The sequence below is a fragment of the Pipistrellus hanaki genome (genome assembly GCF_964339955.1).
Source record: "Pipistrellus hanaki genome assembly, chromosome: 1".
Lineage (NCBI taxonomy): Eukaryota > Metazoa > Chordata > Mammalia > Chiroptera > Vespertilionidae > Pipistrellus > Pipistrellus hanaki.
In genome coordinates this window covers 17,552,223-17,579,595 of record NC_140503.1, presented here as the reverse complement: position 1 = coordinate 17,579,595, position 27,373 = coordinate 17,552,223, and the positions used below count along the sequence as shown (strand labels likewise).

At 36.2% G+C, this 27,373-nt stretch overlaps 1 protein-coding gene across 37 annotated transcripts in view; it reads left to right on the top strand.

Moving 5' to 3' along the window:
• The window catches only part of NRXN3 (neurexin 3), a 1,392,989-nt gene that overhangs the window by 1,014,759 nt on the left and 350,857 nt on the right, over nucleotides 1-27,373 (top strand). The window lies entirely within an intron of this gene.

The window sequence follows — 27,373 nt, the reverse complement described above, 5'->3', positions numbered from 1 at the left end:
CACTGGAGGGATTGTGTTAAGGAGGAAAATGATTAGAATCAATTCACTGAGGGACCTGGTTTGCATTTGACCTGTCAGCAAGTAATGAAGCAAGAATGTCAATCGACAGGTGAATCAAAGTCGGGGCAGAAGGAAGGGAGGAGGATATTTGCTACAAAAAAAGCAATTTCTGTAATTGGGCCCTGTGATGAGAAATGTGGAGAAAGTGTGTAGCAGACAGAGTTTGCTAAGAAAGAAGATATTTTGTGTGTGTGTGTGTGTGTGTGTGTGTGTGTGTGTGTGTGTGTGTGGTGGCTGGTGGATGTGAACATGAGACGTTTTCTCGAACAGAATCTCACTTGAAAAGTCGGCAGGAATGAAAGCTACTTTCAAATAAACCCATAACCTTCAGATAAAGGATCTCCTATCTTACCTGGCCCCAGAGGCTCAGTGGTTGAGCTTCGACCTATGAACCAGGAAGTCTCAGTTCAATCCCCAGTCAGGGCATAAACCCAGGTTGTGAACTCAATCCCCAGTAGGAGGCATGCAGCTTTTTAAAAAATGTGTGTGTGTGTTTTTGTTGTTGTTTTATAAAGAATCCCCTATCTTTAAATTAGCCTGAGGACTATATGCTTCTTCCTTTTCCCTTAATTATTGATTGCCAAGTGTGTGGAATGCTAAGAGATACATATATTTATTTATTGTCTTATGAAAAAGGAAGAGAGACTGTCCTCAGGAGAGTAATAGGCCATGGGTCTTTCTGCCCAGTGCAGTGTGCTCTGTTCAGCATGACCTCTGACTGCTGCCTCTGTGTGTGTGTCTGAAGTAACCTATGACATCACTCACTGAGGTGCCCCATTTCCACTGGGAGCCACTGCTCCAAAAGGTGCCTGAAACCAGGTCAAGCTATTGAGACTGTTACCACGTATGGAGTGAAAGGGCTTTTATAAGACTATTTCTGTGACTGTGTTCAAAACTGATAAAAATATTTCTTTCTGTCTTTGATATATATATATATATTTTTTTTTTCATTTTCTTTCTTTCTTTATAAATAAAAGACACTTTTCCTTCTCAGTCTTCGAATGCATCTCAGTCTCAATCCAGCAGCCTGTAGTGTGTACTGGAAAGTGTAATAATAAAATTATAGCATTACTGTGTGGAGGTCCAAGGATATACGTTTTAAACTATGGTTGCTACTGAGATGTTTGTAAATGTGTCAGACTCTTCACCTGGCTGCCCACCCTGGCTTGTGTCTATTTTAAGAATGATTTATTCTTTCTCTTCTTTCTTCCCCATCCTTTCCCCTCTTCATCCTGCAATGCCTCACATCTTGACTGGCCAACATTTTCTCTCTTCTTTTTTTTTTTTTTTAATATAACATATTTTTTAATTGATTTTAGAGAGGAAGGGAGAGGGAGAGAGAGATAGAAACATCAATGATGAGAAAGAATTATTGATCAGCTGCATCCTGCATACTCCACACTGGGGATCAAGCCCGCAACCCAGGCATGTGCTCTGACCTGGAATTGAGCAGTGACCTCCTGGTTCATACATTGACACTCATCCATTGAACTACGCCAGTGGGGCCCAAGATCTTTACAAGTAGTGTGTGTGTGTGTAAAAGTGACCTTGGTCTCCTAGGAAAAGGTCACATATGCTGTTTGTTTTATTGGACTAGCAGCATCTCAGGGGATAGGAAAATTGAAAAACAGTGCAGTTGGTTGGAATGAACTCTTTCTCACTGAGGATTGCAGTTAACACTATAACCTTTGTTGCTCAGTACTAATTGGATTAGTTCTTTGCATCAGCCTGATCTATGCTATCTGTCTCCCAGACCTTATCACATAGCTTTTAATTAATCCCCTAGCCTTTCTCTTGGACCCCTTTTGTCCATACTATGCTCAGTTGCCAAAATAAACTTGGTGAATTACAGCCTTCTTGAGTCCCTCCCTGTGTGAAATGTTTCACTGTTTCTCGTTTCCATTAAAAAAACAATCCATGTTGTTTAGTAAAATATACAAAGCCCTTTAGACTGGTTCTCTAGTTTACTGAGGTTGGTTTTACCTCTTGCCCCTCCATCCTGCCCCCCACCCACCTCTCCATATCACACTCTGTGCCTTTCTTGCTTCAAAAATTCTGAGTAGCTTGTATGTTCTTCCCGCTTGCCATAGTGTTTTACACTTCAGTGCTTTTGTGCATGTAGTTCCCACTGTCTGGAACGATCTTCTAGATGAATTGTGACATTTCAAGAAATATCTTTGTCCCAGCTTCAGAAACTAGATTTTCATTTTGATGAATAGCATGAATTGCTCTTACAGTATTTCCCCAGGCTATGTTACAAGTATTGAGGATTCCCGAGTTAATCCTGGAATCTTTCTTTCTTTCTTTCTTTCTTTCTTTCTTTCTTTCTTTCAATAATTCTTTATTGTTGAAAGTATTACATACACTGAGCGGCCAGGTTATTATAATCTCTGAACACATAATAATCTGGCCACTCAGTGTATATCCTATATAATAAAAGGCTAATATGCAAATTGTCCCCTCAACCAGGAGTTCGACCAGCTGCAGGCTGGCCAACCGCCCATGTCCCCTCTCTCTGGCCAGGCTGGCTGGACCCCACCCATGCAAGAATTCATGCACCAGGCCTCTATACTTATATATGTATACGTATACGTATATGTATAGATATATAGATATAGATATAGATATAGATATAGATATAGATATAGATATAGATATAGATATATAGATATATACATACACACACACACACACACACACACACACACACACACATACACACACACTGAGTGGCCCAATTATTATGCATTCAGAGATCATAATAATCTTGCCACTCAGTGTATGTCTCCTTTTTACCCCCATTAACCTCATCCAACCCCCCTCCATTCCCCCCTGCCTCAGGCCTTCAGCACCCTATTGTCTGTGTCTATGGGTTATGCATATATGCATACAAGATTTTTGGTTGATTATTTCCCACCCACCCACCCTCCCTTGTCTTCCCTTTGAGTTTCTGCACTCTGTTCATGTCTCTGGATCCACTCCATTTATCAGGTTTTTGTTGTTGTTGTTGTTATTGTTTGTTTTGTTTTTGTTTTTGTTACTTAGATTTCACATATGAATGCAATTATGTAATACTTGTCTTTCTCTGACTGACTTATTTCACTTAGCATGATACTCTCCAGGTCTCTCCATACTATCTCAAAGGGTAAGAGATTCTTCTTTGTTACTGCTGCATAGTATCCCATGGTATAATTATACCACGGCTTTTTTTTTTTTTTTTTTTTTTTTTTTTTTTTTTTTTTTATCCACTCATCTATTGATGGGCACTTGGGCTGTTTCCAGATCTTAGCTATTGTAAATTGTGCTACTATGAACATAGGGGTGCATACATTCTTTCTGATTGGTGCTCCAGGTTTCTTAGAATATATTCCTAGAAGTGGGATCACTGGGTCAAATGGAAGTTCCATACTTAATTTTTTAAGGAAACTTTATGTTGTTTTCCATAATGGTTGCATCAATCTGCATTCCCACCAGCAGTGTATTAGGGTTCCATTTTCTCCACATTCTCACCAGCACTTTCTAAACTAAAGCTTTATGTGAGAACCTACTATACCTCTTTAAAAATATCCAAAGATTCTCAAAAATTGAATTCTTATTGTCTTCTCTGCAGTGTCTTCTCAGGTAATAAATGCAGTCCATATCAGAATGATGCAACATCATGTTGTTATGACTTCATCAACATCTAGAACAACAAAAAAGATACAATTACTGAAGAGAGACTCAGTAATTGTACTATGCTCCTGAACTTGAAGTGTGTGCTAATTTTCTACATAGATAATCTTGAAGTAGGGAATCTCTAGAGATTCAGGATTGATTTGAGCATGGGTACCTTTTGCCAGCAGCCAAGAAAAATGAGAAATCTCCTGACCTGCAAGTTTGGAGAAGTGAGTCCTCATCTAGGATGTATGGTATCCTTGGGAGTCATTGGATGGACCTCTTTGAATTATGCTGTCTTGATATGCAAAATGAGGTTTTGGATTTAAATGTTCTAAAGTTTATTTCCCATGTAACAGATAATGTTGATACTTTGCCCCAATCCCTTTGGATTTCTTTTATTACTTTTTGTGGATCCCCCAGCAGTAATATGCTCTTTCTAGCAATGGCCAGTATGCAGATTGTTTTTAAAAACTCTTCTTCTCTCTTCCCTCTGGTTGGGAAACTCTCAGGTGCAATATACATTCCCAATTTCTTTTGTGGGATCAGGCTGTGGCTACCTCTGTGGAAGTTCAGCTGTGACTTCACCTCTGCTTGTTCTCCTCTTTCCCTGCCCTGACTCCCCTCTCTCCTTGTGGGTTTTATGGCAGACTGTGTCATTATTAAATCCTTCTCCCTGGGTCTTCTTATTCTTTGGACTCAACCTAAGGTATGATCTATCTATCTATCTATCTATCTATCTATCTATCTATCTATCTATCTATCATCCATCTACATATCTATCCTTTTTGAATTTATTAATAAACATTTGGTTTGGGTTTTTAGAGCTATTCTGATTAAGGTAAAGTGGAAAAGAATGTATTTTGCCTACTGAATTGTGCTTGATAAAGGTGTCTTCCAAAGTGGTTGCAGTTGAAGAAATAACTACTAAAAACACTCTTTATTAATATGTGGATTTTCTGTCACTGATATTTGTCATCCCCATATATAGTTTGGGCTAGATTTTTCAAGTAAGCATTTAATAACAACTGTAACTGTTTTAAGGAGTTTAATAGACTAAGAACTGGGTAGAGACATAACAAAGGAAAGTTATGAGTGCTTTTTAATTGTTGTTGTCAGTATTGTCTAGTTTTTATCTCAAAAGCTATTTAAAACATGTTTTTATTTTTAATTAAATGTTAATGAAATATGAAATGAAAGCTGGAATTTGATCCAAGAGTACCTGAAAGCTCATTCTGGAAAAGGCTTTGCTTATACCATCTGTGTATGAGTAGAGAGAACCAGAGTGTATCAGATAATGAAGATTGGAGTAATTGAGTCTCAACTTGGAAGCCTGAGGCTTTAGTTCACTAGTGCTCAGCAGATCACCCAGAAGTGCTGCTTGTTGCAATTTGATTTCTTTTGTAGACTGACTTAGGCACATAGTTTCTACCTGATGTTTCCCATGAGTTATATAGAAACAAGGTATCTATCTATCTATCTATCTATCTATCTATCTATCTATCTATATCATCTATCTATCTATCTACCTATCTATCTATCATCTATCTATCTATCTATCTATCTATCTATCTATCTATCTATCTATCTATCTATCATCTATCTATCTATTATTAAAGGCTAGTATGCAAAGTGTCTCCTCAGGAGTTCAAAACCGAAACCAGGTGTTCAATCGCTCACTATAATGTGCACTCACCACCAAGGGGCGGCACAGAATAAAGGAAGGCCACAGTCAGCAGCCAGAAGGCCCCAATCAGCCCTGATTACTGGCCAGGCCTATTTGTGCATGAATTTGAAATAAATAAAAAGGCATTTCCCACTCACTTTCATGTCATTTTCTCTCAAGAGGCATTCTGGTTCCTTTTGTGAATCCTCACATTTGATGCTATAAACTGCTGAGAAATGTGGCACCTTTGTGCCACCCACAGAAGAGGATTTTTATGCAGTCTGTTGTGTTCAGAAAGCATGTGGGTGGGTGTCTATGCACATGTGATGGAGTGATATGTATATGTGATATCGTACTTGCTACACAAACTATACTTATCACTAATTATGTGACCACTCCATTCACAAATTATTAATTATGGGGTTTAAGTAGAAAGTAAATATCTATAATTTAATACATAGTTTAACAAATTTAATATAGATGAACTTAGTTGCCCTGGGCATTAAAAATGGAAAATAGAGTCATCCATTTCTAATGGCCAAATACAATGTCATGCTGGTACAGAGTTGATGACTTTCATCTCAATGACACTGCTCCAGGACCGGAGAGGAAACACTTTTCTCTTTGCATTGAGCTAAGTATTATTTTCAGAATATTAAAACCCAAACTATGTTTAGCTTCCTAGCTTATAGTCTCTGGAGACCCCATCAGCCAGGTATCATTTGTTTTATTTAACTTGTAGGATTACAATAGTCTTCCTGGTGAGTTGAGCATCCCACAGATGTTTTTTAGGGCAGTGGCATTCAGATTTTATAAATCTCTATAACCCTAGAACTTAACAGAATAGCAAATGCCTAAAAATTCTTAATATCCATTATAATATTAATTGTAACAAAAAGAAAAAAATATACTTGATTTTTAAAATATATGCTTACAAAGAGGTGTTTTGTTTTGTTTTGTTTTTTTCTCAAAGAAAGTAGCATGATTAGTAGGAGTGCTAATTATGTGTCTTTGCAGTAATATATTTATTGGGTAACTTGGGTAACATATGGTGTGATGGTTCAGATGGCTCTAGCTCTTTATTAATAGGTGTACTGGTCTCTGGGGTAATGGGTTGCTCAATCCATATGCTATTCAGGAGACAAATTTAGTTTATGGTGACCTTGCTACAGGATCAAGTAGCATAAAAAAATGAACTGAAGTGGAAGAAATGCTTAGGTTAATGCAACAAATGTGATAATTGACCAATGTGGCAAGGCCAATTCTGTTCCAAAAATAACACTGTAATCAGCACTGAATTAATGTTGTTATGGGTTATAGGCTTCAAAAATTTCCTTGTTAGCAAAATCATCTTTTAGGTAATCCTGTGGGGTTTTGAACAAACAGCAAAGCTCTTTTATAGAAACCCCACACTTGAGAAGCTAGCAGAGAGCAATGTATCTCTCCACAATAGGTTCTTGGCCTGGTCTTCCACTCTAGTTTCAAAAATCATGAGGGAAATAAAACAGCTGTCCAAATAAAATGCTGAAAGAATATCACCAGATTAATAGGAAACCTTAGAAGGACATTAGAGCAAATCATAAGAATGGAGACTGTAAATAATGAAGAAGGGAATATAGAAACTTTGAGCGAATGCAAAGCTTAACGTGACTTGTTAAACAGTTCTTGAGAGGGACTCTTTAAGAAAAACTGACCTCCTCCTCCTGTAGATCCAGGACACATGTCTTACCAGCCTCTGCACTATGAGTCTATGTGTTATTATTCTAGTTTATTGTCTTTCCTATGCTTTTCTCATGTCTTCTTATCCTCGTGAATGCAATCAGTGTCAGGGCTGGTGACATAGAAGGCATGTGGTCAAGGGCATTACTATGAGGAAGAAAGGGAACTAAGTAATCCAGTTATTGTGTTTCCCCCCCCTCCCATTCATGTAAGAATTCTCTGTGAAACAATTAAGAACAAGGAAAAGCCAGCAGCAGTAATGCTAACACTCAGAAGAAGAATTAATGCAGAATGCTCATGAGGACCTAATCATTATGCTGTTTGCTTAGTTGAATCCTCCAGTCTTAGTTTTGTTTTTGTTTTTAATATACTTTTTATTTATTTCAGAAAGAAAGGGAGAGGGGGAGAAAAATATAAGCATCGATGGTGAGAGGGAATCATTGACTAGCTGCCTCCTAAATGCCTCCCACTGAGGATTGTGCCCTGACCAGGAATCGGACTGTGACCTCCTGGTTCATAGGTTGACGTTCAGCCACTGAGCCACTCCACCTGGGCACCTCTTGTCTTCTTAATAGACTTATACCCTGGGTACCACAAGCAGAGGCTCCAGAAAATTTGCTTTAATCTGGAGACACAAACAAAGCTAAGATTCTCTAAATAATGTTTCTAAGGAGTTGGTGAATATGATTGATCAGAAAGAAAGCACTTCCACCAGGGATCATAATGATAATCATTCCCCTGAACAGGGCACCCATTCTATCTCCGGGCTATTTGTGGAAACTCTCACTATTAGGCTTATGGGGGGAAAAGCAAAACACTGTGTTTTGCTATAACCTTGATTATTCATATAAAGCTTTCTGCTGCACATCAGGGACAGGACATGGTTGGCAACTGGGAAGGATACTCAACAAATGTTATAGGTCCCAGAAGAAATGTGGATAAACCCTGGTATTCTTTTCTATTTTATTCACAAATAAAGCAGATATTTGACGTTTTGTAACCCAACTTCAACTTAAAGACACAAAGTCCTACTTAATGATTTTTTTCTTTATTCTTTTGCACAGTGATTTGAGTGGCTGGAAAACACAGTTACCTTTTGCCACATTATTTTATCTTCGGTAGATGATTCTAAATGAGCAGGGATGCCTTGGACCTCCAGCTGCTTCATGTACCCCTTGTCTGCATATTTGCCCTGAAAAGTCTAAATCCCTGAACTGCATTTTGCAGTGAAGCTGAGTGCTTATGGCCACCCTCCCAGTGGGAAGACAAATGAGCAGGTGAGGCCAAGAGCAGCATCTGTGAGTTGGCTGGCATTGTGTGCATAATTTCCACTTCAAAGACTTCAGAGCCAGCTTGCTGGAGTTCATTGCAGCCTGGGCTTGTCAACTAGTCAAAGTTATCTTTGGTACAATTACAGTGGATGAAAAAAATCACTTACCATCTGTGACGTCAGAGCAGTGGTGAACCACAGGGTTCATGTACTTTTATTGTGAAAATGAGAAAATTAAGAAACTCATGTGTTCAACTCTTTTACAATATTTAGTAGTATTGAGAACCTCTTATATGCCAGAAGGATAAAAAGACACAAAATCGTTCAGTGTTGGTGTGTTTGAAAAGCTAACTATTTTTTAAGTGACTTTCAAGGACTTATTTAAAATATGATCCTTAGTAGGTCTAAATTAAATGACAAATAATATTGTAGGTACTTAGTAAACATTGCCAAATGGCTAATTGAATGGATAGAAAAAGGTAGCAGAAAAGATTATTCTAGACTGCATTTTGTGGAATGTGTGGAAGTTGGCAAGTGAGTTAGTAGCCTTAAAGAGATTAAGGAAAGTAACCAGTGTTATAGTCCAACCAGTAACCAAAACAAAGGCAGAACCAAAACACTTGTCTGCTCTAGAAACCTTTCTGCTTCAGCCAATAAGCTCACTTTCCAAAAGGAAATGTTCTAAAGCATTTAAAATTGCTTAATAAAGAAGAATTTCTTTATGGCGTACTGAATGCATAATCTATCAGAACAAGAATATTTATGAACTATCTATTATTCTTAAAATATTCCTAGTTATTTTTAATTCTGAACATCAACTCCTCATTATGTAATACTAGTAAACAATTCAATTAACTACCCACTACTCACCCTAGTTTATCCTATCTACTGCCAGCAAATTTATTCTTTAGAAATTTGCCCCCATTGGTCTTAGAGAAATTAAAAAGATTATCACAAATAGAAATGGAGTGTTTTATGTAGCAGTCATCTTATTTACCAATTATATGACTGTCAGGGTATTTTTTTTTCCTTTTACTTGAGATAGAAGGAAAAAAAGGAGGAGGAGAAAGTTGTTCATGATGAGTGTTAAGAGCAGCCTAGCTCCCTGAGAGGAAGGGATGAAGATAAATCCTCTGCATTACTAAAGCATGTGAATGCCATGAAATGGTGGGGCCTGAATCAATAGATTGCATTTATATCAGAGTAAAGGAAAGAAAAAAGACTTTTGGAGTTTATATATCCAGCTCCTCTGAACAATACCTGTGTGAAGCACTGGGCTGAGAGTTGATTGTATTAAACTTGACTATTTTACTGCTACCCTTTTGGGGAGAGTGTTGTACCCAAAAATATATATTCAAAAAGTTTTGTCTTTCCCTTGTCCTTTGAGTAACTCACTTTTGGCACTCAGTGGGTTGAAGAAAATACTGACAAAAACAAACAAACAAAAACCCACAAAAACAAAACAAAACAAAAAGACAAAAACAAAAAAACCTCTTCTGTTATAGGATCCAAAGTAATAATGGTCATACCACTGCTTTCAGTTTGTTGTATTTCTTACCTTCCATAAGTTCAGTATGATTTTGTGTACATTGATGGATATCTCTAAAAACATGCAAAGTAGTGAAAAGTCACTATTTCCATTTTATCAGATGTACCGGTTAATAATGCGGATTTTGTAATCAAAGAAAACACAATAATTTCAAGAGAAACATGAAAAGTGCTTTATGCAAAGTAATGTTCATTGCTAGCTACACATTTCACCCATATTTCAGGTAATTTGTGGATATCATCCCAACAGAACTTTTCTTATTTTGAGGCAAACCACTCAGAGTCCCAATTTTTCATTTCTTCCTACATATTGAAGTGCTTCTCAGAAAGTGCGTGTGCCATAGATAGGAGCAAGGTCTGATGAATATGGCAGGTGGGTTAATACTTCCCAGGCAAGATCTTTTAACGTGTCTTTAACTGGGTTTGAAGTGTGTGACTGTGCGTTATCATGAAGCAAAATTACTTTGTAGTGTCTTCTGGCCCCATTCTGGTCATTTCTGATCAAAGCATGGTTCAAATTGATTGTTTGTTATTGGTAGTGATCTGTATTAACAGTTTCACATGGTTTTAGAAGCTCATAATACACCACACCTTCCTGATCCCACCAAATGCAGAACATTGTCTTCTTTCCTAAGTGATTTGGCCTTGCAGTCGATGTTGATGGTTGAGCTGGATCAACCCATGATTCTGCACATTTGGGATTCTCAAAATAAATCCACTTTTCATCGCCAGTCACAATTCAATGCAAAAAAGACTTTCTTTCATGCTGTTGAAGCAACATTTTACTGATGACTTTTCGGTTTTCTATTTGTCCTTTGTTCAGTTGATGTTGCACCCATTTTCCTTCCTCCCATTGCTTGTAAATGATTGGAAATTGTTTTCTGAGTAACGTTTAATCTTTCTGCAAGTTGTTTTTGCATTTGACATTCATCTTCATCCAATTATGCTTGCAGTTGTTGGTCTTCAAACTTTTTCAGTTGATCTGGATGTTATTTGTCTTTTACTACATAGAAATCATAATTTTTAAAGCATTTAAACCAAAATTCACAAGTATCTTGAGATGGAGCATGTTCACCATAAGCTTCCCAAAGTATTTGAAAACTTGCTAAGTTTCAGCAGCACTTTTCTTCAAAATAATGAATTAAAACTTCCAGAAAATGTTTTATTTTGGAACAAAATTCATAATTTTTAAGAGTAAAAATATCTATGATATTAATACCTTCAGAAAATTTGACATATGAAGTTTTGAAAGTTGTCAATACAACAAAGTAGCGTATATATCAACATATGTGTAACTCTTATCTATTGAAAAAAATCTGCATTATTAACTGGTACACCTGATAAAATGGATAAAATAAATACCTACATATGACAGGGATTCTGAAAACATGCATTGTTTTATATGTTCTAGGTTTAATAGGAATTAAAGTATCATGAATATCTGACAGTGATAGCTATATGTGATTACCTAAAGGGACTTTGGTTAATTATTGAGTCTTATTTTTAAGAACATATCTCTTTAAAGTATATTCATTTGTCTCCTATTTTTGGCCAGCTATTGTTTGGATCATTAAGTTTATGATAATGAGCAAGACAGACTGCTAGTCTCTGGACTTGTCTTCTCATCAGAGGAGAAGGAAAAGATGTGATACGTGCTGTGAAGAAAATATTACTCATGGTGGTAGAGAATGACTGCCAAGGTGTGTGTGTGTGTGTGTGGTGGTGGGAGTTGTTATCTTTGGTGTGTGATCAAGAAAGACCTCTGAATAGGTAATCCTTGACTTGTGACTTGATGAGAAGGAGTCACACATGTAAATATCTGGGGGAAGAAAGAGCCAACCCAAAGATATTAAAAGCCATTATGGCATTTACCTGTTGGAGGAAAAGGAGAAATACCAGTGTCTGGAGATTAGTGAGAAAAATAATTTGTGATGTCAGTGAAATGGGAGATGACAAGATTCAGATCATGGAGGGCCTTTTGTATCATTTTAAAGAGTTTGACTTAATTCTAAGGAAATTGGAAGCCATTTGTGAATCATAAGCAGGCCAATGGAAGTGAGACTGATGGCCAATGTGGGGTGGTAGATAATCTGACATATGCTTCTATTTTCAGGGACAGGCCTTCTTAAAGATCTGTTTATTGATTCAACATTATTAGATAATGTTTACTATGTACCTTGCAATGTTAGGGTCTTAGCAATTAGCAAAACAATTTGCTTCTTTTATTGAACTTCCATTCTACTTGGGTAAAAACAGGGAAAATTACTAAGGGTCATGGATAAGATACCAAGGATTTATTTGATGAAGAGGGATGATGGACATCTTGTTGGGTAGAAGACATCTAGGGCTCCTTTAGGAACTCATTTCAGTTTTACTTTGTTGTTGTTGTGATGGGTTTTTAACCCCTATAGTCAATAAAGCTTCCTTGTTTGCCTACAATTATTTTTGTCTGTCGCTTTTATGCTGTTATCCCCATGCATAGTACACAGTCTTTTCCCGAAAGCCCTATCTCCAGAAAACGCTTCATCTCCTCAAATAGTAATTAATTTATTCTTTTGATTTATTTTCTAGAGGCTCTATTTTTAAAACCTCTTCCACAGATGTTCTATTTATTCATCCTTTTTATTACTTTTATTGCTCTTGTTTAGCCACACAAAAGTACAGAAACACCCTGTAAAAAAAGGCATTAACTCAGGCTTATTTTAGACAGAATACTAGTATAGCAGAGGGATTACTTTGTGATTTTTATAAGAAGTCCACAATCCTGTCTTCTTCCTTCTCTCTCTCCCTCTTCTTTTTCATCCCCTCTCCCTCCATTCCTTCTTTATACCAAAATACTAGGTAAATATGTTATCTTCTTTAAAATGCTTTAGAAGAAGCTTCTTCAGAGTGAACTCTTATGTATGAGTATTTCTTTTCTTGTTAAAAATCAGTGAGACAATGAAAAAGAAGACCTTTCTGAAGATTCTTTTAAAGAAAAATGTGTTAGTCATGGCTTCCCCTACCTGTGAACTGTAATGCTCACTATTATTGCTGATTTTGGATTAAGTTCCATTACGAAAGAAAATCTTTCACACTGTGGAAAATTAATAGGAGGAAATGGTTTTGCCTGTCCACCAGGATTTGGAAGGACTATTTTTAGCCTGATGACTTCCCACCACTTCTGGGATTTTCATGATAAGAAGAAAGGAGCTGTGATTGGCTTCTATTTTAGTGATAAAATGAATATTTTTAAATGGATAATTTTATTAGAATTTTCCTAGAAGATGGACTATAGACCAAAAATATCCTTCCTTGAAGATACAGCCCTCAAGGATGTTTCTGCTGTGTTAAACTATTTGTAGGCTTTATAGAATATTTATGTTTCTCAAAATGGTTACTGGTTTTTCTCAACCAAGAAGTAGCAGCAATTTGCTAAGAAAGGAAAATGACTTATTTTTAATCCCAAAAAATTAAAGGACTGATTGAGATGAATGTGTGGTAGTAGTTCAACATTTCTGTTTCATATAGTCTTTGTTTGTTAGAAAGATTCCTTTGGAACCTTCTAGATAGAACCTTGCAGACATCTTGCAAAGTGATTATTCAGCTTCTGCAGGAACACATATGACAATGAAATTTTTATCACCCATCATGATTGGGTCTAGCTTCTGTAGCAGTATAGTCCTTCTTCTGTTGACAGCCTGTGCAGTTAACCAGGGCTGTCCTGCCCAGATTATAAGTGTTTCTGGTAAAATATCCTAAGGCCATTCAATTGTTTCTCATACAACAGAAGTTTTAGGCCTCTCTGCATCCCACATACCTTCCTCCTAAAATTTGTGCACAGAGCTAGGCAGAAAGCTGTCATCTCAGAGTAGAAATTGTCAAGGATCTCCCTCACATGAGATACTTCCATGAGACCTTATGTAATCTGATCTCTATTTGCCTCTTCAGTCATTTTCTCCCACTCTCTTTCTCTCTTGTGTCCTCCACTGCAGCCATACTGGTTTCCCTACCATATCACAAACTAGCAAAATACATTTTTTTTACTTCAATCCTTCGTCCCTGCCCCCTGCCTTGAACTCTCTTTCCTCAGAAGGCATGTACTGTCTTTTCTGTTGTTCTCAGCCACATTTGCCATCACCTCAGAGGGACCTGTCCTGCCCCCTCTCATTCAAAGTAGGCCTCCCAATGAACAACTATTCCTTATCATGCTTTGTTAGCATTTGAAACTCCCACACATTATATTATAAATCTATATGTTTGTCTTTTCTCTGCCATCATTGTAAGAATATCACCTCTATTAAGGCAAGGGTTTACTTTTGTTCACCACTGTCTCTCCAGCACCCAGAAAAGTACCTAGTATATAGTAGGCGCTTAACAAATATTTGTGCCTTAGCCAGTTTGGCTCAGTGTATGCAGTGTCAGCCCATGGACTGAAGGGTCTTGAGTTTAATTCCAATGTAGAGCATGCACCCCAGTTGCAGGGATGCAGGCCCTATCTCCAGCCCTGATTGGGGTGCATATGGGAGGCAACCAATTAATGTGTCTCTCTCACATTGATGTTTTTCTCTCTCAGTCTCTCTCTATCCTGTCCACTTTCTCTAAAAATCAATGGAAAAATATCCTTCAGTGAGGATTAACAAACAACAACAAAACAAAAACAACACACAAATAGTTGTGAATGTATCAATGCATTTACTATCTATGTGCAGATTGTCTGTGGGCATAGAATACAGAATAAGATTTTTATTGCATATTTACCAGTGCATAAAACCATACAGTAAAGAATTATCTGACTCATTGTGAATCCAAACAGCATTTGGGCTTTTATGCCCAGATGATAAAAAGTACCATGTGTGTGTGTGCGTGTGTGTGTGTGTGTGTGTGTGTGACCAAGTTCTCTGGATTGTAGAACCTGGAAAATGACAAAAGTGTATGAAGTGAAGGAAAGTGAGTCAGTAAGACTGCTCACTGCACATGAATTTCCAAGGATACAGTTGTTCTTGAACAATTGCAGTCCGTATATCAAAATAAGCACTTTATTGAGTAGGGTAAAAGGAGTTGCTGGTGAGGCTATAAATTCTCTCCCAGAACAGATGATAACTGGGCCCTTTAATCCTGGGGGGAAGGGGCATAAATTCCCTGAAAGTGTCTGTCGCAGGGAATTGCTCTGCATTTGTCATGTCTGCCTCTTGCATCTTTCATGAATGTCATAGAGTCTAAAGAATTGGCACTTTTTGGTTAAGATGATGAAATAGTCATTACACTTGTCGTTTCTGCTGCATGGTGCTTTTAAAGTGATCCCACTGAGATTGTAGCATGCCCTTCCAACCTCCTCTCGTTTCTTGGCTCCTGAGGTGTCAGGCATCAGTTCCAAGAAGCACTGTGTCATTGGCCTTACACTTGTCGAGACTGCACAGATCTGTGGGCTAAAACTTCAATTTGCTTATTCCCCTATTGCAGATCTTAGGATGTGGGAAGGGAACAGGGAAGAATTTCTTAAAGCTCAAAATAGATCATTTACAAGGGAGTAGAGAAATTCTAGCTGTAGCTTAACATTCTAGAGATTGGTCTATAACTTTTGCAGGTGTTTTCACCTCTCTTTGTCTCACTTCCTCATGGACTAAGAATAACACATCAGAAGAGGATTCCTTTATAACTGATTTTTAAATAACATATTTTATTGATTTTTTTTTTACAGAGATGAAGGGAGAGAGATAGTTAGAAACATCAATGAGAGAGAAATATTGGTCAGCTACCTCCTGCACACCTCCTACTGGGTTTGTGTCTGCAACCAAGGTACATGTCCTCGACTGGAATCGAACCTGAGACCTTTCATTCTACAGTACGACACTCTAACTACTGAGGGCTGATTTTTTATTTTTTATATTCAAATATAAGGCTTCAGATTATTGTATAAGAGATAAAGCATATATATGCAGATAAAATACTGATGACAGAATGTAGGATATGTGAACTTCTCCATTCTCCTCCCCTGCCACTCTCTCTACATACTTTAAACTTGTTTCAAGAGACTCTTACTACAGAAACAGCTACCTTAAGTGACAGAGTGTAAACATATGAATTAAAGCTTTTTATTAATCAAGAAATACATTTTTAAGGTCATACTTTAGAGACGGCAATAAATAGTATAGAATGGACTCTAGGTTGGAGTCAAGAGAGTTCTAATTTGGCTCTGCCACTCATTGTGTGACCTTGGCCAAATTTTATAACCTCTTTGGCCTCAATATTTGCATCTACATACAATGAGATCAGATAATGGCTCTCAAATTCTCGTTCCAGTTCTATGCCAAAGGATTTGATGTGTCCAGCATAGGACTCGGCCATCATGGGGACACACAAAAGCACATGACATTACCATGGCTTCCAGGAACTCAGAAAATCTAATCATGTCCATGGAAACTCTAATCACTGCTGGGCAACAGATCCAGTACAACATGGGTGCTGGGTCTGTTTCCTCATCCTTGAATGTGAAATAGAAATACTTTTTGAAAATAATGGCATGATCTATGACTGTGATTTCCACATAATAAACACAAGATAACTTTATGCCCCTGTTGTTTGTGGGCTTCTCCCCCAAGTTTATGATTAGCAAGAATGCTCACTTTAAAGTAAACTTTGGAAACCTATTAAGGGACTCAGTTAACAGGGTAAAATAGGTAAATTGGATCTTTATTTGTTGTGACCAATAAGAGCACCTCTTCTAAGGAAAAACATTCCCTTTCTAATGAAGAAGTCATTCCAGTGCTGCCTTTAGGTCCCCAAACACATCAATGCAGTAGAGCTTTTGAGCCTAAACTATCCCCTGGTAGGATCCTCTTTACTCCTTCTTATCCAGGTATTCTCCAGGAAATGGGAGGGCCCATTGAAATGTGACCCTGGGCATTTCACATTCTGCTGTTCCAGCCATGTGAATCTGATTGTCATGCTTGCTGCTGGTTTAAGAGAGATTAAAAGAAGCAAAACTGTTCTCTGAGTTTCCTGATCAGCACCGTGGCAGCCAGAGCCAGAGGAAACGGGGACAAAAGAACAAGGATTAAATCCTCAGGAGTGATGTGTATGTGATCTCTGGAAGCAGACCCAGTGTTCACATGGAGGCTTCAAATGCTAAGTCATTGCTTTGGAGAATCTTCCAGCACCCAATAAACCTACCACCTATGTAACACAATGTGAGGTAAAAGCTGAGGCTGAGAGATAAGCACAGGATATATGGCTGAATAAAGAAATTTCAATTTCCTTTACTTAGTAGATGGACAAGTATCACATTATTAAAAGAAATACCCACATCATAAAATACATCGTCTAATCTGAGTGCACATGGGAAATGTCTGAATCTTTCCACATGATTGACTTAATCAGAAGGCCTAATCTAACAGAGAGAAGCACTGTATTAATTTAAATGTGGCAGGTGCTATCTAAGTTTACTGCAAGAGCTAAAGACCAATTATCTTGTATTTTCTCCCCCTAAAATTGCATTTTCTAAAAAGAGACTGGTGTCTCTGAATATATCCATCATAACAAATCCTCAAGCTTTAATGGAAGTGACTGCTATTTATTTGCAGAATGTCATATCTGTACTGGTGAATCATTGCTAAAGTTATCATATTAGAGCTAAAAGAGGGCCTGGGAAATTAGTTTTCATAGCCTTGCAGCATGGTTTTTGAACAAAAGAGTAAGGCCCAGTGTAGAAGGGCCTCCCTCCAGGACCCATTGATTAGAGGGCCGTTTCTTAATCAGAGATAATACAGTCACCTTCCATAAAGTCCAGGAGAATAAATAAGAAATTGCTGCCTGGCCACAGTGGCTCAGTGGTTGAGTGTCCACCTAGGAATCAGGAGGTCATGATTTGATTCCAGGTCAGGGCACATGCCTAAGTTGCAAGTTTGATCTCCTATAGGGGGCATGCAGAAGTCAACTAATCAATGATTCTCTCTCATCATTAATGTTTTTTTTTTCTCTTTCTTTTCATTCCTCTCTAAAATCATATATATATATATATATATATATATATATATATATATATATATATATATATATAAAATTGCTGTTATCATCAGGACCTGAGGAATAGACATATGTTCAAGGGGTGGGGATGTGCTGAGGGAAGACAGAGAGCCTGATATGGAGGATGTGTTTGAAATATATTTAATTAGGAACCTGGGATGAGAATCGTTAAACATTAGCAAAGGGCAATTATCTTGTTAAAAATAATACAGGAAGAAAAATGGAAGCTATAAACTGGGCCTTTGAAGATGATAAAATATTTAGAAAATTAGGAGGAGCTTATGTATTCAGAAGGAATAAGTTTTTAAAAGTAAACTGTAAACTAATTACCAAAATATTATATAATAATGCAAAGATGACTTTGTTCATTGATAAGAGGTGAGGGGTAAAGTTTTGTTAAATGAACAATGAAAAATATCTTTGACTACCAAGAGTTGACTTTGATCCATTTGGGTCTCTTATGTGACTCTTGGCTATAGACTAACTTTGCTTTAGGGAGAACAAAAACAATTTGGCCTAATGCTCCTAGAGATTTATTTTAATTGAAGAATGAAAATGTTATATATATTAAGCAGAGAAACATACATCTGTATGTATAGAAAAAATATGTTAAGGGGTTGGCAATTTTCATTCAAGTCACATTATTGGAATTGGAGAAAATAGTAATTTCCATTGTAAGAAGCTTGATTTTTAAGCAAAGATTAAAAATGCATATCCATCTATATAATGGAGGAATATTCAAATTAGCCAGGATGCTGTAACATCATGACTGAACAGCAGGGACCTGAGGCTGCATGGCACCTGGATAGGACAAAGACCTCAGGCTACACCCCTTGCCACGTGGGGCTTGATGGGGATGGGGCCAGCTATGTCTGGGTATCACCCAATGTGGGTGGAGCTGGCTTATCTGGGTCCTCTGTGTTTTCAAAGCACATGTGGGTGGTGGGTCGAGACTTGACTCTAGGTCCTGTGGTATGCCTCAGACTCTGACAGGAGGGAGACTTTCATACATATTTTACTAATTTTCTTTCATCTCTGACACTTCTATTATAAGAGAAAGGGCAAATAGCAACATTAAAATATTTCCTTTAATTAATTCCCTTTTAATGTGCACAAATCTCATGCACCGGGCCACTAGTAGAATAATAAAGGTATGCTTATCCTGCCAAGTACCAAAGCTTTGGAGAGTTTCTTCTCTTTGGGGTGATCACCATAAAATGGAACTACTAAACAATTTCTAGAATTTTCTATTGTGTACACAATAGTTCTTTGATCCTTACTCCAACTCTTTGAAATGGTTAAGAGAGTTATTAAACCTTCTTAATCATGTGGAAACTGAGGCACAATAAAGATAAGTGATTGCTATATAATAAGAGAATGTGCCACAATAGTTGAAGTTTCTCTCTTTTGCCTAATATGTGTATCATAGAAGCAAGAGTCATTTCCCTTCAAAATATTAGTTCACTATTTTATGAAAGTAGTGTTGAATGAATTAGACTCACAAATATACCAAAGTCATCTGCTTATAGATCCTGGCCCCTTGAAAGTGTGAAGTCTGTATGTATAGATATCAGGCATTTAAATCAAAGTACCAAAAATAAGCAACTACTCTTCAACTGTTTCTCTTTTTCAAAGAATATTCAGTACTTAGAAATTTCTTGATTGCTCTTATTAGAGAAAGTATTTCAAACCATTGGAATAAAAATAGGCAGATGAATATGCTCTGAACCTTCCTTTTATTCTAACTATGTCCCATGAGATAGAAGAACTGAGTTTAAAATAAATGCTAAAGAAAATACTGATTAGTAATTATACAATGATCATTTTTATTTTTATTCATTTATATGGACCAATGAATATATGGTCTTTGCACTTAGTTAATGTCCATAAAATAGAACATTATATGCATTATGAGAGAGAGAGAGAGAGAGAGAGAGAGAGAGAGAGAGAGAGAGAGAGAAAAGAAAAGAAGAAGAAGAAGAAGAAGAAGAAGAAGAAGAAGAAGAAGAAGAAGAAGAAGAGGAAGAGGAAGAGGAAGAGGAAGAAGAAGAAGAAGAAGAAGAAGAAGAAGAAGAAGAAGAAGAAGAAGAAGAAGAAGAAGAAGAAGAAGGGAGATTGTATAATGTGATTTAAAAAGGGAAGGGTAACATAAAACAATTTGATTAAAAGTGGGTGTGAATTCATTATCTGAGCCTATCAAAAATTCACCAAAGTAAATTTATTTAGTAGTTCTTTGGTTATATTTCTTTTATAAACTGGAAGCTGTATTCTCCTCCATCATAGGAAATGTTGTGAACACTAATAGATGGGTACTTATAAACTATTTCCACATTGAGATGGAATGACAGAAAGCTGAAATGGATTAATGGGCAGGTGCTTGAATGACAGTGTGAATATATGAAAGTGTAAGTGAGCCAAGTCTTATTGATTAACTTAACAGCACTTATTTCCTGAGCATTCATAGTGTTGATAGAGAGAAAATTAAATAGCCCTATCCTACAGGAGCTCATAGTAAGAAGGGCTTCGGACTTTCATTTTGTTTGACAATAAAACAATATTTATCTTCTTAAACCTGAATATTGTGCAACTTCCTAGAACTTACTTTGTTTTGCTATGTAATGAACTAGCTTGGATATATAAATGAAATTAAGTTTCATTTATTTTAAAAAATTAAACTTATTTCAGATGATTTCTGAAATAAATCTCATCAGACCCCATCCTTTAGAATTTAGAGTTTTATGAAGGGGTGTAAATTAATCAGAAGCCACCGTTGTCTGAATTTGATTCATATATTTTATAGATACCAACCTCACGTTAAACCACTGTCATTTAAATAAAATAAAGATAAGTCTGTACTCTACAATTTCCATGTGTGGTAACAGACTTTTCATCTTGTTTCTGTCTTTCCTCTCTCCATCATTACCTCCATTCCCACACAGATATATAGGTCGAGGTAAAAGGTAAGCCTTTTAGGGGATACAACTTGGCATAATAAAAATAATATACATCATTGAGTTAGACAGAGCTGGATTAATTTTCTGATGCCATGAGATCTTGAGCAAGTCATTCTATAGCTTTCCTCATCTTTAAAATTGGGATATTGACTGCTGCAGGATGAATTGTGTCTCCCCAAATTCATATATTGTCACCATAAACCCCAGTACCTCAAGATGCAACTGTATTTGGAAATAGCATCTCCAATTAGGCAATTATGTTAAAATGAGATCATTATGATTGGTTCTAATCCAATATGACTGGTAAACTTATGAAAAGAGAAAATGAGGGTACATGTGGATAAAGGGGGTAGACCATATCAGGGCACAGGGAGAAGACAGATATTTGCAAGCCAAACAGAGAGGCCTTAGAGGAAACCAAGCTTGCTGACACCTTGATCTCAGAATTCTAGCCTCCAAAATTGAGAGGAAATAAATTCTGCTTTTTAAGCCACCTAGCCTATTGCACCTTGTCCTAACAAACTAATACAGCAACAATAGCTAAAGTGAAAGTTATATAGGAATTTAAATGTTATACCACATACTTTAATATATAATTAATATTCAGGGATGGGCAAAAGTTGGTTTACAATTATTTGTATAAAAAAAGACAAATAAAACAAATATGTATTAGTTATTATATGTTATTTGTGTTACTTGTCTTTTTCCATATGGACAACTATAAACCCACTTTTGAATATCCCAGTATGATAAATTATCCATCCATATAGCTAGTATGAGTGTTAATATTAGAATTAACATTAGTATTATAATAAGTATTGTTTACTGTTACCAAAGGCTTGTGAAATACATAATTGCTCCCAAAGAAAAACAATGAGCTTATGATAATTATCTTCAGCAAGGCGAATTTAAGCGTGTGCCTTCAAACTTTATATTTAGATCAACTTCAATGTAGATAGCATCTTATTCTTTATCACTAATTACCTTTTTTTTAAAAATATATATTTTATTGATTTTTTACAGAGAGGAAGGGAGAGAGCTAGAGAGCTAGAAACGTCGATGAAAGAGAAACATCAACCAGCTGCCTCTTGCACACACCCTACCGGGGATGTGCCCGCAGCCAATGTACATGCCCCTAACCGGAATCGAACCTGAGACCTTTCAGTCCGCAGACCGACGCTCTATCCACTGAGCCAAACCGGTTTCGGCTAATTACCTTTTTTATTAGTGGAAGAATCCTGATTCTGATGAGTGAAAATAACTCTTTAAAATGTTTTCTGCTGAGATATATTTCTGAAAATATCATTACCTCTTAGACTCAGAAAGGGTCGTGATGTCTGTGTTGCTCAGTACTCTTGAATGTTCCCAGAATCTGTGTGTGATTTTATTTTCCTGATGCTTTGCTGTAGTACCTGTGTATGTAAGCAATCCCAGCAATGAGTGGTTTGAATAGTTGATATCAGATTTGGAAATAGCACAATTATTTAGTTCCTCTCAGACTCCCTAGAAAATCCATCACATTCCCATCAAACAATCCTACCAAGCATATTAGCAAGAACAGGGTTTGCACATGACATATAATTATCCAAGAAGAATGTTTTTAATGATATTTATCATCAGAATTAAATAATGGTGGCCTTTTATTTTTACTCATATAAGAAATTGGGTTAATAGGCAGAATATGATTGGTTGTATAACCCCCCCCCCCTTCTCCAGCTCCTATGGAAACTTTGACATTGGAAAAATATATAATGGTTTTATTCTGTGTTCTCAATTGTTTCATTGAGTTCAGTATAACCAAGCAGATTTTATACTGAGCTGAAGCAATACTGATTCTGTTAGGAAGTCTTTGAGTTCAAATATTTCTTCTAGACTATTGGGATATGCTCTGAAATGTTGTCTCTGTTTTGTTGTTGTTCTGTCTTAGTGCCTTTTGTTTTCAGTTATTCTTTCCTCCAGAGAGAAGAAAAAATCGCTCCAGGTTGAGGGAGTCCATACCCTGACCAAGCCAGGTTTAAGAAATGGGGCTAGGCTCACTCTGGTGATCCACTTAACTCTTAGGCAATGTTGCCAGTTTCTCCATTATCTGAGCAGTAAATCTGATAATTTCTTTGCCAGTGATAAAGGCTGTTCTTTAAAACTGATGCGATCACTTTCTTAATGTTCAGTCCCTTCTGTTCTGCTTTATATATGGCTACCTTATCATCAGTTTTGGTGTTTATCTTTCTTTTAAATTCAGAGTAGGCAAAATAGATCACAATAAACCATCCATTCAATACATGCACAGCAGGGCTGTTTGTAAAATGTGTATCACTTATCACCTACCTAGTACTCTCTAGTGGCTCCCTCTGTAATACAAAGGTTTTGTTGTTCACATTTTTTCCATCTGTTATTCACCCCTCCCCGCTCCTTGTGAGCTCTTGGTCTCCAGGGATTCCTTTAGAAAAACTTCATCTCCAGGGCCAGCAGGACAGCCTGCTGAGGGGAGAAGAGGGCAGTCACATTTTTGTTTAATCTCTTCGAGCCTTATTTATTTATTTATTTATTTATTTATATTTTACTAAAACAGTAACAATGTTGCCTTTAATATGTCAATGGCATTGGGGGAAAAGATATCCAATGAGGATACTCCCAAAGGAAGAAATTTAAAAACCATTCAATGCTATGACAGTATAAGGCCCTCCTATTATAATCAGTCCAGTACAATCAAGGGGTTGTGCATGTGTGTGTGTGGAAGGCACATAACACAGTAAATAAATCAAGGAACTGTATTCTTTAGGATATTAGCTATTGTGAGATCCTTGAGCTTTATGCCTCCATTTGTTAGAAAAGGTATTTGTGAGTTTGATAGTCTTTCCATTTTGGTTTTATTAGCTATATAGTAATTGATATAAAGTAAATATAGTTTTAATAGCAATAACTACTTACCAACATAATAAATTTTGTCATTGATAGTTCACTTATTTATCAAAAGAATTTGTCAATTTAAAATAAAGAACACAAAAGGCATAAGGTCAATGAAAGCTTAATAAAATGGAAATAAGGAATAAGAACCTGAAATGATAAAGGAAGACAGACATATACTTAGTGTCATGAGATTTTATTCTAAGTTCTTAGGCAATGTTCAGATAGCACTGGAGTAGCAGTTGGAACCTTGTTCTTATCCTAGCTTATCTGCCAGGTGGTGTGCACACTAAGAGATACTTATGTTATTACTTAATTTATTATTCTACCTGTGACACTGCCCACTAGTAAATGTTTTAATTCTTTTTGAATTTCACACTTTAAGGCTTCCCCTTGGAGATGCTTCCAACTTGTTTCATTTTCACTCCACCTGAAAACTATTTCAAAGAGAGCTGATATGCTTTAAGTTTAAAAACAAACAAACAAACAAAAACAAAACACATAAGTAGAACGCCATTATATTTACGTGCTTCTCTGAAGCCATTTTATCTGTAAATGTTTGGTACGGGAAATAATAAATCAATTTCAGATAGTCTACTATATTTTCTTTCTTCATTTTTTATACACATACATGTATAGATTATTATAGATTCTTTTATATTTAATATAAATCTTAAAGAGGACCCTGATTCTATTCCTATTATTAATATACCCAAAAGGCAATATGATATTTATATATGGTAATAGATATAGAAGCAGTGTCATAATGAGAGGGTAAAGAGGGTTATAAGTCAAAACAACAAAAACAGAATTATCCAATAAGGAATAAAAAAAAGTTGAGTTGCTATCATCAATTAAATGCAATTCTAGTAAAACAAGCAGTAATATACACCACAAATTTAAGAGCTATTTATTGGCAAAATGCATGAACTGGAAAACATTTTTTTCTTCATTCTTCTTGAGAAATAATAGATCATGTACTTAATCAGCTTATTGTGTAAATACATGAAACCACTCCCCAGACTCTTCCATGTTTGCACTGGAGTCTGTTCTTCCCTTTTCTTCCCTCTCACCCCAACACAGAACACACACCAAAATTTAAATACATCTTCCCATCTGCTCTATCAAAACCACCATCAGCTCTATCCCATTAAATAGCTAGCCAATTATAAAAGCTATAACTCAAAGTATTCTTTTGGTCCTTTTGAGACAAAAGAAGCTGTGTGTTAAATAACATGTCATACTTGTTAACTGTTTGAAGATGTAGTGTATATATTTTATCTTGGTTAATGGTGACAATGTGGAGATTTCATTTATGAAAAAGTGTTGGTTGGAATTCAGAAAAGCAACCTCAGGTGCCTTCAAACTTGAAAATCCTGCAATGTTAAATGGCCAAATGCAACCATAGTAATTTTTCTTCAACTGAATTGATCACTTTTTGCTAGCAAGCAGGAAATTTACATGGTTGAGATTATTAATATATGTAGTATGATTTTAACACTGGCATATAAGCACAGAAGAAACCAGCAATCAGAACTACTTGGCTCAGGGGAGAAAACGTGTGATGTGGAACTGCATGGCTTAGAAATAAAAATATTTAATGGATTAAGGACAGTTCTCACAGTTCCTGCAATGTTTTCCAAAAGCTGATATGCAACCTACATTTAAAAATAACAAAATTAACTTTTTAATTTGGAAACAGAAACCAAAATAATTCCATGGTCCCCCTGGGACTATAGGCATTGCATATTAAAATTAAATGAAAAGTAGCATTTATATTTAAAGACCATTCAAGATAGCAAAGCTAACTGAGGAGAAAAAATATAACAAGTTGTGCAACTATTAACTTCCTCTCAAGCCAACATTGGACTTTATCACCCTTACTAGCAAATTCAGTACCAAGAATACAGATTTTAATGTTTATTTCTACAGAGCAAAATAAGTCATATGCTAAGGATTTTTTAACTTTCACACCCCTTTTACTTGCAAAGTTAGAATTATCTAACATAGTGAAATCTTAAATTCAGAATAACAGAAGCAAATAAAATAATTTTAAATCATCTTATATCTGCTTAGTCTAATATTGTCATTGTGAGGTTTTATTCTTTGCTTATTTAAAAATTGAAGCCCTGGCGACCTCCTAACCACTAAATATAGGGGTTATATAGTTATCTTTTAAAGTTCTCTTCCTTTTTATATCAAGAATTCTGGAACAGCGCAGTGGGAGAGTAATGTAAGCAGAATAGAAGATTTGTAAAGTTATTTGTTTGGTAAGAAGACCAGACTACCTTTTGGAAACATGCCAGATATGGGGGCTATGGATTTGTTTTTGTTCCATTTTAGCCTTAGGAGAATATATGAAAAGGATGAAGTCCAGTCAAGGTTACATCATTGGGATAGTTTTTTTATGATTGGCATATGATAAAGATAAACTTTCAGAGACAGGAAGGTTAAGATGGAGACTTAAAGGAGGTGCCACTTAATTAAGTCAGATATTTGGGTCTGTGTTTCCAAACAGTGTTAACATATGAGATTGCCTATAAAACAGTTGGGAAGATCCAGTTCCTGAATTTGAAAAGGATTTGCAAACTGTAAAGCATCATGTGTACCTATTACTGTTAGTTAACTTTTGACTAGTTCTTTTCATAGTGACAAAATTATTTCCTGATACAGTATGGATTTATCTGTGTAGCAGAATCCAATATATATTTAGGATAGAATAGGACATGGTTTTATAAATTGCCACAGGCTGTTTTGTATTTTTGGTAATTCTATATATTGATCACTGAATAACCTTCAGTTTTTCAAATAAAGATTAAAGGTAGCAGTGATGATATTTGTAATCATCCACAGAAGGGAACTATTTAAATCCTGCACAGATGGAAAGATACCAACGGTAAATAACTATACACATATTTCTAATTTTAAGAAGCTTTGAATGAGTTTGTGGATGGATAGGAGCAAACATTGTTTTGCATATGGAATTAACCATAAACTTTTCATAATCACAGTCCCAAATTCTCCAGAGGCCCTCAAGGGCTTTACAGACCTTTATGCTAAAGATTGAGAAATTTGTAAAAAGAAAATGATGTTGTGTTACGTGTAACATATAAACTGAGCGTATTGGAGCAACCAGTATAGTTATCTTTGAGAAAGAATAAATTAGATTTTATATGCCTCAGAATATAATGTGGCTTAGAGCTTAACAAATGATGATACATGGCATATTCTCCTATTTCTAGCCTCATAGCAGTTTACTTTATTATTTCAAAATGAGCTGCATAACTAATTTATTCTTCAAACAACATCATTCAACCCAATATCCTCTGTAAACTCAATGTGGACCAGTGCTTAAGATTTTTAGTGACTGCTAAAGATATCTGAGTGCTTGACTAATGTTGCTTTAAAATAGTTTCAAGGATTGGACCGTGTTCAGTGGGACAAATCTGGTGCCAAATGGTCTTTGAACTTGGAGATAAGTGACATATGGAAGTGCCTGTTGTGGTTAACATACACATAAGCATAGAAATTGCAATCATGTAGTCTATTTTGACTACCAAATTAAAATGCTTTATTTTCTTTTCTGCTTGCTTT